Below are 16,807 nucleotides of genomic sequence, written 5' to 3' on the forward strand. Positions count from 1 at the left end.
GGAGAAGAGGGGAAAGAAAGGGGAAGGGACAGGGAGAAGAGGGGAAAGACGGGGAAGGGACAGGGAGAAGAGGGGAAAGACGGGGAAGGGACAGGGAGAAGAGGGGAAAGAGAGGGGAAGGGACAGGGAGAAGAGGGGAAAGAGAGGGGAAGGGACAGGGAGAAGAGGGGAAAGAGAGGGGGAAGACGGGGGTGGGGAGTTTGCCAGCTTGCTCGGTGTGACGAGCGCTGTCATTCCCCGCTGGCCCAGCGGGCGGTGCTGCGGCGGGAGGTCGGGGTCCGCGGGCCGCTCTCTGACTCTGACTCTCGGCCGACTTCGCCTTTGTGGAGATCAGTTCCCGGAAGTGATGGGTGAGGAGACCAAATCATGGTGTGAAAATTACCATTTCCAGCCCAGTGATCCCCGGAGCGGAGCGGGGGAGGAGGAGGAATCCTGGCCGTGGGCTCAGGTGTGTGATGAGGGCCGCGGCCATCGGTCTCACTGCAAACAGAGAGCCGGCGGGAGAGGGGAGAGGGGAGCGGGAACACCATCCCAGTCAGTGGAGAGGGTGAGGGAGGGAGGGAGTGAGTGTGAGGGAGGGAGGGAGTGAGTGTGAGGGAGGGTGAGGGAGGGAGTGAGTGTGAGGGAGGGGGACAGGGAGGGAGTGAGTGTGTGTGAGGGAGGGGGACAGGGAGGGAGTGAGTGTGAGTGAGGGAGGGAGAGTGTGAGGGAGGGAGGGAGTGAGTGTGAGGGAGGGGGACAGGGAGGGAGGGGGACAGGGAGGGAGGGGGACAGGGAGGGAGGGGGACAGGGAGGGAGGGGGACAGGGAGGGAGGGGGACAGGGAGGGAGGGGGACAGGGAGGGAGGGGGACAGGGAGGGAGTGTGTGTGGGGGAGGGAGTGTGTGTGGGGGAGGGGGGACAGGGAGTGAGTGAGTGTGTGTGAGGGAGGGGGGACAGGGAGTGAGTGAGTGTGTGTGAGGGAGGGGGGACAGGGAGTGAGTGAGTGTGTGTGAGGGAGGGGGGACAGGGAGTGAGTGAGTGTGTGTGAGGGAGGGGGGACAGGGAGTGAGTGAGTGTGTGTGAGGGAGGGGGGACAGGGAGTGAGTGAGTGTGTGTGAGGGAGGGGGGACAGGGAGTGAGTGAGTGTGTGTGAGGGAGGGGGGACAGGGAGTGAGTGAGTGTGTGTGAGGGAGGGGGGACAGGGAGTGAGTGAGTGAGTGTGTGTGAGGGAGGGGGGACAGGGAGTGAGTGAGTGAGTGTGTGTGAGGGAGGGGGGACAGGGAGTGAGTGAGTGAGTGTGTGTGAGGGAGGGGGGACAGGGAGTGAGTGAGTGTGTGTGAGGGAGGGGGGACAGGGAGTGAGTGAGTGTGTGTGAGGGAGGGGGGACAGGGAGTGAGTGAGTGTGTGTGAGGGAGGGGGGACAGGGAGTGAGTGAGTGAGTGTGTGTGAGGGAGGGGGGACAGGGAGTGAGTGAGTGAGTGTGTGTGAGGGAGGGGGGACAGGGAGTGAGTGAGTGAGTGTGTGTGAGGGAGGGGGGACAGGGAGTGAGTGAGTGAGTGTGTGTGAGGGAGGGGGGACAGGGAGTGAGTGAGTGAGTGTGTGTGAGGGAGGGGGGACAGGGAGTGAGTGAGTGAGTGTGTGTGAGGGAGGGGGGACAGGGAGTGAGTGAGTGTGTGTGAGGGAGGGGGGACAGGGAGTGAGTGAGTGTGTGTGAGGGAGGGGGGACAGGGAGTGAGTGAGTGTGTGTGAGGGAGGGGGGACAGGGAGTGAGTGAGTGTGTGTGAGGGAGGGGGGACAGGGAGTGAGTGAGTGAGTGTGTGAGGGAGGGGGGACAGGGAGTGAGTGAGTGAGTGTGTGTGAGGGAGGGGGGACAGGGAGTGAGTGAGTGAGTGTGTGTGAGGGAGGGGGGACAGGGAGTGAGTGAGTGAGTGTGTGTGAGGGAGGGGGGACAGGGAGTGAGTGAGTGAGTGTGTGTGAGGGAGGGGGGACAGGGAGTGAGTGAGTGAGTGTGTGTGAGGGAGGGGGGACAGGGAGTGAGTGAGTGAGTGTGTGTGAGGGAGGGGGGACAGGGAGTGAGTGAGTGAGTGTGTGTGAGGGAGGGGGGACAGGGAGTGAGTGTGTGTGTGTGTGAGGGAGGGGGGACAGGGAGTGAGTGAGTGTGTGTGTGTGAGGGAGGGGGGACAGGGAGTGAGTGAGTGTGTGTGAGGGAGGGGGGACAGGGAGTGAGTGAGTGTGTGTGAGGGAGGGGGGACAGGGAGTGAGTGAGTGTGTGTGAGGGAGGGGGGACAGGGAGTGAGTGAGTGTGTGTGAGGGAGGGGGGACAGGGAGTGAGTGAGTGTGTGTGAGGGAGGGGGGACAGGGAGTGAGTGAGTGTGTGTGAGGGAGGGGGGACAGGGAGTGAGTGAGTGTGTGTGAGGGAGGGGGGACAGGGAGTGAGTGAGTGTGTGTGAGGGAGGGGGGACAGGGAGTGAGTGAGTGTGTGTGAGGGAGGGGGGACAGGGAGTGAGTGAGTGAGTGTGAGGGAGGGGGGACAGGGAGTGAGTGAGTGTGTGTGAGGGAGGGGGGACAGGGAGTGAGTGAGTGTGTGTGAGGGAGGGGGGACAGGGAGTGAGTGAGTGTGTGTGAGGGAGGGGGGACAGGGAGTGAGTGAGTGTGTGTGAGGGAGGGGGGACAGGGAGTGAGTGAGTGTGTGTGAGGGAGGGGGACAGGGAGTGAGTGTGTGTGAGGGAGGGGGGACAGGGAGGGAGGGAGTGAGTGAGTGTGAGGGAGGGGGACAGGGAGTGAGTGTGTGAGAGAGGGTGAGGGAGGGAGTGTGTGTGAGGGAGGGGGGACAGGGAGTGAGTGAGTGTGAGAGAGGGAGGGGGACAGGGAGGGAGGGAGTGAGTGTGTGTGAGGGAGGGGGACAGGGAGTGAGTGTGTGTGAGGGAGGGAGGGAGTGAGTGTGTGTGAGGGAGGGGGACAGGGAGGGAGGGAGTGAGTGTGTGTGAGGGAGGGGGACAGGGAGGGAGGGAGTGAGTGTGTGTGAGGGAGGGGGACAGGGAGGGAGGGAGTGAGTGTGTGTGAGGGAGGGGGACAGGGAGGGAGGGAGTGAGTGTGTGTGAGGGAGGGGGACAGGGAGGGAGGGAGTGAGTGTGTGTGAGGGAGGGGGACAGGGAGGGAGGGAGTGAGTGTGTGTGAGGGAGGGGGACAGGGAGGGAGGGAGTGAGTGTGTGTGAGGGAGGGGGACAGGGAGGGAGGGAGTGAGTGTGTGTGAGGGAGGGGGACAGGGAGGGAGGGAGTGAGTGTGTGTGAGGGAGGGGGACAGGGAGGGAGGGAGTGAGTGTGTGTGAGGGAGGGGGACAGGGAGGGAGGGAGTGAGTGTGTGTGAGGGAGGGGGACAGGGAGGGAGGGAGTGAGTGTGTGTGAGGGAGGGGGACAGGGAGGGAGGGAGTGAGTGTGTGTGAGGGAGGGGGACAGGGAGGGAGGGAGTGAGTGTGTGTGAGGGAGGGGGACAGGGAGGGAGGGAGTGAGTGTGTGTGAGGGAGGGGGACAGGGAGGGAGGGAGTGAGTGTGTGTGAGGGAGGGGGACAGGGAGGGAGGGAGTGAGTGTGTGTGAGGGAGGGGGACAGGGAGGGGGACAGGGAGGGAGGGAGTGAGTGTGTGTGAGGGAGGGGGACAGGGAGGGAGGGAGTGAGTGTGTGTGAGGGAGGGGGACAGGGAGGGAGGGAGTGAGTGTGTGTGAGGGAGGTGACGGGGAGTGAGTGTCTTCACTGAGAGGGTGGTGAACCTGTGGAATTCTCTCCCACAGAAGGCTGTGGAGGCCAAGTCACTGAATATATTTAAGAAGGAGCTAGATAGATTTCTACACACAAAAGGCATCAAGGGGTATGGGGAGAGAGTGGGAATATGGTATTGAGATCGAGGATCAGCCATGATCATATTGAATGGCGGAGCAGGCTCGAAGGGCCGAATGGCCTGCTCCTGGTCCTATTTTCTATGTTTCACAGGGTACCAGCGGTGCAGGAACATCATCCCAGTCAGTGGAGAAGGAGAGGGGGAGAGATTAGGGAGGGAGACTGCGAGGGAGGGAGTGCCAGTGCATGTGAGGGCGGGGGAAGAGGGAGCTTGGGAGCGGGGGAAGGAGGGTGTGAGCGGGAGGGGGTGCGTGAGAGAGGAGTGGAGTGCATGGGGGATAGGAGGCTGTTTCTTTTGCTTTGTTGTGATATCCTCTCAGCTGAAACAGTAAAACTGTGTGCAGGGCACCTTCAAAAGAGCCGTGTGGGTATGTGGTTTAAAGGATAAATGCTGAGAGAACGATGTGACCATTCAACTGTCAGGAAAGCAATGGTAAGGGATGTATGGTGCAGGACGTGAGATTAGACCAGTAGTCAGGGTTTCACTTGATTTATCCTTTTTGGGGAGAGAAACGAAGAGAAAGTTCCCTTGTGACTGCAGTGTCACTACAGTGTGGTCCATGTAGGGACCGGGTGTAATGTGATGAATGGGAATTTTTTTTCTGCGCTTGACTTAATGTAGGTGGAAAATGTTGCTGAAGTGGTCAGAGTTTCTGTAATGGCTTCCCCCACCCTAGGGCCCAGTGAGCAGCTGATCCAGATTTTCATCCCTTTTGGCTGTGCTGAATGAACTGGCCTTCACCGGAGAGTCAGGGGTGCTACAGTGGCCCCGAGGAGGGGAAAAGGTTAGTCGGGGAAGCCGCTCCTGATCACTCCCTGTCAATCTGCCGGAGGGCTCTCTCACCAACGGCTGCTGTGACTGAATACCCTGCCAAGACCGAGCTGGGGGTCAGCTCACCCATGAATAATGGCCACTTAGGCTGTGCCCTGAAGAGCGGCCAGTGTGTACGGAGCTGCACCTCCACAAGGGACGGAGGGAATAGATTTGCTTCTACAGGAGGTTGTATCTGTTTACTGTTTGTCTGACTGGTTAGAATAACGAACAGTGACGGACAGGGAAAGACCTTCTGGTCCATCCAGCCTATCTGTTGTGCATCACGATATATGCACTCCCCACCTGAAGCCATGTGATCTCCTGGCAGAGGCAAGAAAACAGATTTAAAAACCCAGGCCAATTAGAGTGAAAAAAATCTGGGAAATTCCTCTCTGACCCCCTTAGGCGATCGAGTCCAGGAGACCACTCTGGCCCTGATTAATATTATACAGTATCTACCTTTTGTATGAGATGATCTCCGTCCCATTCAGAAACAGGTCCAGCTCTCGCTTGAAGGAATTCAGCGAGTCAGCGTCCACCACACGAGTCGGCAGCCTGTTCCACAGGTCCACTGTTCTCTGGGAAAAGAACCACCTCCTGAGATCTAACCTAGTTCTGACCTTGTACAAATTGTGACCCCTGGTCGTCCCCTAACATTCAAAACAGAGATTGATAGATTTCTAGATATTAAAGGCATGAAGGGATATGGGGATAGTGCAGGAAAATGGCGTTGAGGTCGATCATCAGCCATGATCTTGTTGAATGGCGGAGCAGGCTCGAGGGGCCTACTCCTGATCCTATTTCTTGTGTTCTTATGTTGTTCTAACCTATTTAATTGGAATAAACTCAACTCCAACACAATCTTTTCCCTTCATCATCTTATAAACCCCAATCAAATCACCTCCTAAGTCTACGCTTCTCTAAAGTGTAGAGTCCCTGCTCTAAATTGTTCTCTTGATAACTAAGATGCTTCAAACTGGGAATTAATTTAGTGGCCCTTCTCTGCATCTTTTTCAAAAGCTTCAATTTCACTCACCATGTGAGGAGACCAAAACTGGTCACAGTATTCTAACTGAGGCCTGATCAAGGTCCTATACAAGGAAAAATAGTATGTTTAAATAGTATTGATTGGCTTTGGGTGACTCCCTTAAGGGTGCTCGAAATGAGCCAATGCATATATTTTAACAACAACTTGCATTTATATAGCGCCTTTATGGTTTTGTTACCTCTAGACTCGACTATTCCAATGCTCTCCTGGCCGGCCTCGCTCTGTAAACCTGAGCTCATCCAAAACTCTGCTGCCCGTATCCTAACTTGCACCAAGTCCCATTCTCCCATCACCCCTGTGCTCGCTGACCTACATTGGCTCCCGGTCCAGCAATGCCACGATTTTAATATTCGTGGCCTCGCCCCTCCCTATCTCTGTAACCTCCTCCAGCCCTGCTACCCTCTGAGATCTCTGCATTCCTCCAATTCTGGCCCCTTACGCATCCCTGATTTCCTTTGCTCCACCATTGGCGGCCGTGCTGCTTAGGCCCAAAGGTCTGGAATTCCCTCCCTAAACCCCTCTACCCCTCTCTCCTCCTTTTAAGTCGCTCCTTAAAACTTACCTCTTTGACCAAGCTTTTGGTCACCTGTCTTAATATCTCCTTATGTGAGTCGGTGTCACATTTTGTCTGATTTATGTCCCTGTGAAGCGCCTTGGGATGTTTTACTATGTTAAAGGCGCTATAAGACAAGTTGTTGTTTGTTTGGTATATTCTTGCGTATAAGCATTTTGTGTTACACTTATCTACAGCACTGCTGCTGGTGCCAGCCCTGTCTTCAGTGTGTAAGGTTAAATTAAAGAGAACGCTTCTGTCGCTGGTAGACCGATTTCAAGAGGTGGGGGGGGGGGGGGGTGGGTGGAAGGCAGAGGAACCAGGAACGCATAGGGCTGCTGTTGTTTTGAGTGCTCCGCCCGCCCGTACAGTTTTCACCTTGCTGAATTGTGCATTATCTGGTCAGCCACAAAGGAAAGCTGTGATTGCAGCTTTCAGACCACTGAGGTGCATGTAGTTGGTGTCGTGCAATTCTCCTTCTAAATGGGACACTTGCCACAATGCTGGCGGCCATGTCGGCAGCCCCCACACCTCTGGTACCCGAAGGGCTACTCCACAGTATAAAGCGTCCCATAAAATGCAGCTGACGGTGGCCTGTTGCACTCCTGCCTCTTGAGTCAGAAGGTTGTGGGAAGAAACCACGTACCAGGACCTCGGCACGGAATCTAGGCTGACCCTTCGGTGCCGTGCCAAGGAATTGCCTCCCTTTTAGAGAAACCAAGACCCCATCTGCCTGGTTGAGCGGTTTAGGTGGATGTTAAAAGATTCCCCCAGTATTATTCAAAGAGCAGGGGAGTTCTGGCCAACAATCCTCCTTCAACCTTAAACCAGCGCCACCAAAAACAGACTAACTGGTCATTCATCTCACTGTTGCTTGTGGGATCTTTACCCGTTGGAAGTTCCTTTTTAATGGTTCGCTGGTTAAGGCACTAAGTTGACAAACCACATAGACCAGGAATGATCTAGGTTCGATCCTTCGTCTGTTGAGTCAGCCTACATAATCACTGCATCTCTAAGTGAAATATTGTAAGTGAAGCATTTTTTGACATATTTCTGAACAATATGATGAGGACCTCAGCAGCTCCTGCCCTAGGGAGGGGGGCTGCAGCCAGGCGTTCGTGCTGCTGCTCGTTGTTGAGCTATCTGTGTGTTGATACTGCGTCTTTGCAACTAAATCTGTATCCAAGTGTGTATGCAACTTATGTAGTGGTGACAGAAAATATACTGATTTTACTGGCTGATGAAATCGCTCTTTCCCATCTGCAACTCGTCCCTCCTGCTCAAGGTATTCTGTTTGCTTTTGCTGGTCTTGCATGTGGTGGCCTTTGCACCCTGTTCTCCCTCCCAGTGTCTCTCTCTCAGTCATCTGCTTTGCATCACTTCATTTTTCCGATCCAACGTTTGGGGTGGGGGAGGGGGGAAACGAGTCTCACAACCAAGGTCTTTACTATTTTAAATTTTCCCCCTAATTCAGTTTGTAACTTGTTTACCGGTTGCAGCTTCCACACTGTATGGGTACCCAGCTCCACGTGTATCAGTTCATGGTGTATATCCCTTACCCAGCTCCACGTGTATCAGTTCATGGTGTATATCCCTTACCCAGCTCCACGTGTATCAGTTCATGGTGTATATCCCTTACCCAGCTCCACGTGTATCAGTTCATGGTGTATATCCCTTACCCAGCTCCATGTGTATCTGTTCGTGGGTACGGTAGCATAGTGGTTATGTTACTGGACTAATAATCCAGAGGCCTGGACTAATAATCTGGAGTCATGAGTTCAAATCCCGACGGCAGGACAGACCCACCAGAGTGGCGGTACAGTGAGGAGGGAGTGGCCCAGGGAGTTCTCAACATTGATTCCGGACCCAATGAAATCTCATGGCATCAGGTCAAACGTGGACAAGGAAACCTCCTGCTGATTACCACCTACCGTCCTCCCTCAGCTGATGAATCAGTCCTCCTCCATGTTGAGCACCACTTGGAGGAAGCACTGAGGGGTAGCAAGGGCACCGAATGTACTCTGGGTGGGGGACTTCAATGTCTATCACCAAGAGTGGCTTGGTAGTACCACTACTGACCGAGCTGGCCGAGTCCTGAAGGACATAGCTGCCAGACTGGGCCTGTGGCAGGTGGTAAGTGAACCAACACGAGGGAAAAACCTACTTGACCTTGTCCTCACCAATCTACCTGTCGCAGATGCTTCTGTCCATGGCAGTATTGGTTGGAGTGACCACCGCACAGTCCTCGTGGAGATGAAGTCCAGTCTTCGCACTGAGGACACCATCCAACGTGTTGTGTGGCACTATCACCGTGCTAAATGGGATAGATTCAGAACAGATCTAGCAGCTCAAAACTGGGCATCCATGAGGCACTGTGGGCCATCAGCAGCAGCAGAATTGTATTCCAACACAATCTGTAACCTCATGACCCGGCATATTCCTCACTCTACCATTACCAACAAGCCAGGGGATCAACCCTGGTTCAATGAGGAGTGTAGAAGAGCATGCCAGGAGCAACACCAGCAGTACCTAAAAATGAGGTGCCAACCTGGTGAAGCTACAACTCAGGACTACATGCATGCTAAACAGCGGAAGCAACGTGTTGTAGACAGAGCTAAGTGATTCCACAACCAACGGATCAGATCAAAGCTCTGCAGTCCTCCCACATCCAGTCGTGAATGGTGGTGGACAATTAAATAACTAACTGGAGGAGGAGGCTTTGCAAACATCCCCACCCTCAATGATGTCGGAGTCCAGCACGTGAGTGCAAAAGACAAGGCTGAAGCGTTTGCAACCATCTTCAGCCAGAAGTGCCGAGTAGATGATCCATCTCGGCCTCCTCCTGATATCCCCACCATCACAGAAGCCAGTCTTCAGCCAAATCGATGCACCCCACGTGATCTCAAGAAACAGCTGAGTGCACTGGATACAGCAAAGGCTATGGGCCCCGACAACATCCCGGGTGTAGTGCTGAAGACTTGTGCTCCAGAACTAGCTGCGCCTCTAGCCAAGCTGTTCCAGTACAGCTACAACACAGGCATCTACCCGACAATGTGGAAAATTGCCCAGGTATGTCCTATCCACAAAAAGCAGGACAAATCCAATCCGGCCAATTACCGGGCGATCAGTCTACTCTCAATCATCAGCAAAGTGACGGAAGATGTCGTCGACAGTGCTTTCAAGCGGCACTTACTCACCAATAACCTGCTCACCGATGCTCAGTTTGGGTTCCGCCAGGACCACTTGGCTCCAGACCTCATTACAGCCAAACATGGACAAAAGAGCTGAATTCCAGAGGTGAGGTGAGAGTGACTGCCCTTGACGTCAAGGCAGCATTTGACCGAGTGTGGCACCAAGGAGCCGTAGTAAAATTGAAGTCAATGGGAATCGGGGAAAACTCTCCAGTGGCTGGAGTCATACCTAGCACAAAGGAAGATGGTAGTGGTTGTTGGAGGCCAATCATCACAGCCCCAGGGCATTGCTGCAGGAGTTCCTCAGGGCAGTGTCCTAGACCCCAACCATCTTCAGCTGCTTCATCAATGACCTTCCTCCATCATGAGGTCAGAAATGGGGATATTCGCTGATGATTGCACAGTGTTCAGTTCCATTAGCAACCCCTCAGACAATGAAGCAGTCCGTGCCCGCGTGTGGCAAGACCTGGACAACATCCAGGCTTGGGTTGATAAGTGGCAAGTAACGTTCGTGCCAGGCAACGACCATCTCCAACAAGAGGGAGTCTAACCACCACCCCTTTACATTCAACGGCATCACCATCAACATCCTGGGGGTCACCATTGACCAGAAACTTAACTGGACCAGCCATATAAATACTGTGGCTTTTTTTAAATTTGTGGGCATTGCTGGCGAGGCTGGCATTTATTGCCCGTCCCTAATTGCCCTTGAGAAGGTGGTGGTGAGCTGCCGCCTTGAACCGCTGCAGTCCGTGTGGTGAAGGTTCTCCCACAATGCTGTTAGGAAGGGAGTTCCAGGATTTTGACGCAGCGACAATGAAGGAACGGCGATATATTTCCAAGTCGGGATGGTGTGTGACTTGGAGGGGAACGTGCAGGTGATATTGTTCCCATGTGCCTGCTGCTCTTGTCCTTCTCGGTGGCAGAGGTCACGGGTTTGGGAGGTGCTGTCGAAGAAGCCTTGGTGAGTTGCTGCAGTGCGTACTGTGGATGGTACACACTGCAGCCACTGTGCGCCGGTGGTGAAGGGAGTGAATGTTTAGGGTGGTGGATGGGGTGCCAATCAAGTGGGCTGCTTTGTCCTGGATGGTGTTGAGCTTCTTGAGTGTTGTTGGAGCTGCACTCATCCAAGCAAGTGGAGAGTATTCCATCACACTCCTGACTTGTGCCTTGTAGATGGTGGAAAGGCTTTGGGGAGTCAGGAGGTGAGTCACTCGCTGCAGAATACCCAGCCTCTGACCTGCTCTTGTAGCCACAATATTTATATGGCTGGTCCAGTTAAGTTTCTGGTCAATGGTGACCCCCACGATATTGATGATGGGGGATTCAGCGATGGTAATGCCGTTGAATGTCAAGGGGAGGTGGTTAGACTCTCTCTTGTTGGAGATGGTCATTGCCTGGCACTTGTCTGGCGCGAATGTTACTTGCCACTTATGAGCCCAAGTCTGGATGTTGTCCAGGTCTTGCTGCATGCGGGCTCGGACTGCTTCATTATTTGAGGGTTTGCGAATGGAACTGAACACTATGCAATCATTAGCGAGCATCCCCATTTCTGACCTCATGATGGAGGGAAGGTCATTGATGAAGCAGCTGAAGATGGTTGGGCCTAGAACACTGCCCTGAGGGACTCCTGCAGCAATGCCCTGGGGCTGTGATGATTGGCCTCCAACAACCACTACCATCTTCCTTTGTGCTAGGTATGACTCCAGCCACTGGAGATTTTTCCCCCTGATTCCCATTGACTTCAATTTTACTAGGGCTCCTTGGTGCCACACTCGGTCAAATGCTGCCTTGATGTCAATGGCAGTCACTCTCACCTCACCTCTGGAATTCAGCTCTTTTGTCCGTGTTTGGACCAAGGCTGTAATGAGGTCTGGAGCCAAGTGGTCCTGGCGGAACCCAAACTGAGCATCGGTGAGCAGGTTATTGGTGAGTAAGTGCCGCTTGATAGCACTGACGACGACACCTTCCATCACTTTGCTGATGATTGAGAGTAGACTGATGGGCCGGTAATTGGCCGGATTGGATTTGTCCTGCTTTTTGTGGACAGGACATACCTAGGCAATTTTCCACATTGTCGGGTGGATGCCAGTGTTGTAGCTGTACTGGAACAGCTTGGCTAGAGGCGCAGCTAGTTCTGGAGCACAGGTCTTCAGCACTACAGCCGGGATGTTGTCGGGGCCCATAGCATTTGCTGTATCCAGTGCACTCAGCCGTTTCATGATATCATGTGGCTGCAAGGGCAGATCAGAAGCTGGGTATTCTGCAGCGAGTGACTCACCTCCTGACTCCCCAAAGCCTTTCCACCATCTACAAGGCACAAGTCAGGAGTGTGATGGAATACTCTTCACCTGCCTGGATGAGTGCAGCTCCAACAACACTAGAAGCTCGACGCCATCCAGAACAAAGCAGCCCGCTTGATTGGTACCCCATCCACCATCCTAAACAATCACTCCCTTCACCACCGGTGCACCGTGGCTGCAGTGTGTACCATCCACAGGATGCACTGCAGCAATTCGCCAAGGCTTCTTCGAATGCACCTCCCAAACCCGCGACCTTTATCACCTAGAAGGACAAGAGCAGCAGGCGCATGGGAACACCACCACCTGAACGTTCCCCTCCAAGTCACACACCATCCCGACTTGGAAATATATCGCCGTTCCTTCATCGTCGCTGGGTCAAAATCCTGGAACTCCCTTCCTAACAGCACTGTGGGAGAACCTTCACCACACGGACTGCAGCGGTTTAAGAAGGCGGCTCACCACCACCTTCTCAAGGTCAATTAGGGATGGGCAATAAATGCTGGCCCCGCCAGTGACGCCCGCATCCCATGAATGAACTTTAAAAAAAAAAAAAAAATAAATCCCTTACCCAGCTCCATGTGTATCTGTTCATAGTGTATATCCCTTGGCTTTGTCCACGGTGAGATGTAGGATACTGTGTCACTTCACATAGGTTGTAGTACAAGTGAAGAGGGATTAGAGGTGCCAAGCAGAGCTCTATGGGCATGGAAAGAATTCAGTGAGATATGGCCAGTCTGTGGAGTTAAGAGTTGATGTTGGTTCCTGAGACTTTTGAGCCATTCACCGTAGGGCAACAATTGTTTTTGAAATGATGTGATTCGTGTTAGTTGATCTCCCGTTGTGGTGTTTGTGGCAGGTCACAGCACGGACTGTGCCATACCCATATCTGTTGGACGTTATGTTCATAGATCTCTCTTGTCTCTGGTTCTCTGTCTTTCTCTTCTTTTGTTTCTCCCCTCCCTGTATCCCTTCCCCATCTTCCCAAGCCCTCTGTCATCACCTTCTCAAAACTCACCTTCTCAAAACTCCCCCCCCCCCCTCCCACCACCCCCAACCCCGGGAGCCTTCTGCTTCTTCCCTTATTCCCTGGGACTGAATGAGCAAACTAGCGGTTAGCTTTTAAAAGTGTGTGTTTATGCTTATATTGTATAATTGCCAGTTTCCCATCTTAATGGTGAGAAACTAGCAAAGAGGAGTCAGCAGTCCTTGAGGGGAGGGGGATTGGGTGGGGTGGTAAGGGTGGTCAGGAAGTGGTGAAGCTGAGGCCTGCAGAAGCAGGCTGTGTGGGGGCAGGAAGAAGAGCCGCTGTGGCCCGAGGGGTGAGGGGGTCAGCGAGCAGTAGCTGAGGCCCAAGGCGGGAGGAGGGGTGAGAAGCAACGGTGGGAACCCCAAGGAAGCAGAGTGGCAGGGGAGGTGGGGTAAGTATGGCAGCTGAGGCCCAAGGTGGCAGCAAGGACAGGTAGGGGACTGTATCGGAGATCAGGCCAGGTTTATGACTCAGGTGACACACAGTGCCACTAAGCTCAGAGAGGACTGAAAGGCAATTATAATTCTAAGTAAACATACTCTACAGCTTAAATTAACACATGACAAGAATAGCCTCACCTGACCTTCAAGTAAGTGCAGGGAGTGTGTGATATACGTAAAATATAACACAGATTACTAGCAGATCTCCTGTGGAATTTTTGTGTAGTCTGGAAGATGCAACACTGTTGTGCTGTTTAGCTTCTAATCTGATTTGTCCCTTTCCAGCTAGTTACTTGGGTTCTCCCTGTGGGGGTAATGTTCTAAATCAGTAAATCCAGTTAACTCAAGCTGCTCATGAACTGCTGAGGTCAAAAAGCACTTAATTTTTAAGGAAACTGACAGTCGCTGGTTAGGCCTCAGCTGGAAATCTGGACACACTTTAGGAAGGATGTGAAGGCCTTTGAGTGTGTGCAGAGGAGATTTTACCAGAATTATACCAGTTACGTGGAGAGACTGGTGAAGCTGAGATTGTTCTCAGAGCCGAGAAGGTTACGGGGAGATTTAATAGAGATGTTCAAAATTCTGGAGGGTTTTTGATAGAGTAAATGAGGAGAAACTATTTCCTCTGGCGGGAGGGTCAGTAACCAGAGGACACAGATTTAAGATAATCAGCAAAAGAACCAGAGGGGTGATAAGAAATTGTTTTACGCAGCGAGTTGTTATGATCTGGAATGCACTGCCTGAAAGGGTGGTGGAAGCAGATTCAATCGTAACTTTCAAAAGGGAATTGGATATGTACTTAAAAGGGCAAACTTTGCAGGGCTGTAGGGAAAGTGCAGGGGGAGTGGGACTAATTGGATAGTTCTTTCAAAGAGCCAACACAGGCATGATGAGCCGAATGGCCGCCTCCTGTGCTGCTTGATTCTATAAAACTGCGGAAAATTTTAAAATTCTTGTTCATTTCACAGCCTCCAGGTCGGAAGCACTCGGCATGAAATGACTGGCTTTCTCTTTTTTTTAAAAGATTGTTTTGCACCTGCAACGAATTATGATGACCGGACTGTGACTTGTGGAGTGTGACACCGGCCAGATGTAGCGTTCTTATACTTGTATATGACAGCAGATCTCCAGTGGCATTGCTCACGGTAAGTCAGAGGATGTGCTACTTTAAAAGATCAAGAGAATTATACTGTGTAAAGAACAATGTGTTATTCTGCTGTTGAGGTGCAGGTCTTGTGTCCCTTTAAGGTTGCAGACTGTAATTGCTTTGCATTTTTGAAATCAAGGCTGTGGCCACTAACAGGCCAGACTGGCATTCTCTTTTTTAACTGTGTTTGCTAAGATTAAGGTTTAAGCAATCACAGCTTAATTGCTATTTGGTCAGAAAGCTTGGAATGTGCTCATTAGTTTCAGGCTTGTTATGCAGCTGTTACAAAGAATAAGTGTCTGTAATATATTCAGTTTTAGTATATTACAGAGAGACTTATTCTCTCTCCCTCTCTTCCTACTCTTTCCCCCTCCTACATACCCGCTCCCTGACTTTCATCCCTCTCTCCCGATACCCTCTTCCTTGCACAACAGATGCCTGTGATGCTTCACATGCTCAAAATGTACTCCCTTCAAATGTTCTGCCAGAAAAACGTATAGTCAGAGCGTAGGCTTTTGAAACAGGCCTTGAAATTAAAATTTTAATGAAAGTATTAAAAGATGCGAAAGGCAATTCAGTTGGCAAATTAAATCACGTTATTGTGAAAATGTATTCTTTTGATTATTTTTTTTTTGTTTAAAAGCTTATTTTGGTTTAGAAATTTCAGTTACTGAGAAAAAAACGGGCATTTTTTTAATCAAAAAGCATTTTGAGCAATCTCGCTGGTTTGTCTTTACCATGTTTTTTTTTGTTGGTTCTTTCTGGTTCACAATAGATTGTTTTCATTAGTCCTTAGTAATTTTGCGGTGGCTATTTTTTTTTAGCTGCTTTCCATGTGTTTAGTTCATATTTATTCAGTTCTGATTTGCTGCTTTCACTTGAGCCGATCCATAACATGATGGCGAAAGGCTGATGTTACAGAAGTGTCACGAACAGGGTGTGCACGCAGGTGCAAGACTTTTCATGTATTCCCAGCAGATTTTCTGCCACGTTGCTCCCAGAGAGTTGGAGCATATGCTGGTTTAGAACAATAAAGTAGCCAAGCCACGTAACACCCAATCAGGGCCTCTGATTCATGGTGACTGGATAAGTCAAATTATGTTCTATCAAATCAACAGTGTGATGGGCAAGTGTTGCAGGAAGATTGTGCTATATGCAAGACTTCTGTGACGTTGTGCAGGGTGAGTCAGGGGACAAGCTATTTTCCAAAAATGAAAGGTCTTTCTGGCACGTAATATCGAGGCTACTGATTTACAGTGATTTAAGTCAAGTGGTATTGTGGGATTTTTATTGGTGCTTTGGAGATTGAATTCCATAACGTTGTCCATTTTTCTGTGAAACCTGTACAAGTGGCATATATTAGCTGGACTCCTTTAGCTGGACTCCTTTAGCTGGACTCCTTTAGCTGGACTCCTTTAGCTGGACTCCTTTAGCTGGACTCCTTTAGCTGGACTCCTTTAGCTGGACTCCTTTAGCTGGACTCCTTTAGCTGGACTCCTTTAGCTGGACTCCTTTAGCTGGACTCCTTTAGCTGGACTCCTTTAGCTGGACTCCTTTAGCTGGACTCCTTTAGCTGGACTCCTTTAGCTGGACTCCTTTAGCTGGACTCCTTTAGCTGGACTCCTTTAGCTGTTACTCTTCCCATTGTTACAGCAACACCGTGTGCAATGTTTGTGAATTGGAGGTATGTACTTGTTACTTAGCGATACAGGGAAGGGGAGGGCCTGTGCATCAGTAGCAGGGGAGAGATGTTCCTGGAGTCTGGCAGCTCTGAGGAGTGTCGAAGAGCATGCCAGGAGCAGCTGAAAATGAAGTGCCAACCTGGTGCAGCTACTACACTGGCCTGCTAAACCGCAAAAACAGCATCCTATAGACAGCTAAATGATCCCACAACCAATAGCTCGGGTTAAAGCTCTGAAAACCTGCCACGTCCCGTCGTGAATGATGGTGGATGAATAAGAAACTAACGGGGGGAGGAGGAGGCTCCATCAACATCCCCATCCTTAACGATGGCGGAGCCCAGCACGTGAGTGCAAAAGACAAGGCTGAAGCCTTTGTAGCCATCTGCAGCCAGCAGTGTCGAGCGGAAGATCCTTCTCGGCCACCTCCTGAGGTGCCCACCATCACGGATGTCAGTCTTCAGCCCATTCGATTCTTGTAAAGTGCTAAAAAACATAAAACCTGACTGCGAAAGGGAAGAAGGAAGTTTTTAAAAGATTCATCAGACACCAAGGAGAGACCAAACAGGCAGCACCAGCACAGCTGGAGGGCAGCATCTGAAAATTGTGAGTAATTGTTCTGACTTTACTGCTGTCTAAGCTCAGAGGCTGGAATGCTGGCTGCGCCCTGGGGCCATGGAGAATCTGTGGCTGTGTAATGCTGACATAGCTTTGGGGAATTGGAGCATCTG

At 51.8% G+C, this 16,807-nt stretch overlaps 1 protein-coding gene across 1 annotated transcript in view; it reads left to right on the top strand.

The window, feature by feature from the left end:
• Positions 1-330: 330 nt before the first annotated feature.
• Positions 331-16,807, top strand: part of traf6 (TNF receptor-associated factor 6) — a 65,721-nt gene continuing 49,244 nt past the window's right edge. Inside the window, exons 1-2 of the mRNA XM_067993667.1 lie at positions 331-448; positions 14,275-14,395. The gene's annotated coding sequence lies outside the window, so the exon portion shown is untranslated. The remainder of the gene's footprint in view (positions 449-14,274; positions 14,396-16,807) is intronic.

Source organism: Heptranchias perlo, chromosome 12 (assembly GCF_035084215.1).
Source record: "Heptranchias perlo isolate sHepPer1 chromosome 12, sHepPer1.hap1, whole genome shotgun sequence".
In the NCBI taxonomy this organism is placed as follows: Eukaryota; Metazoa; Chordata; class Chondrichthyes; order Hexanchiformes; family Hexanchidae; genus Heptranchias; species Heptranchias perlo.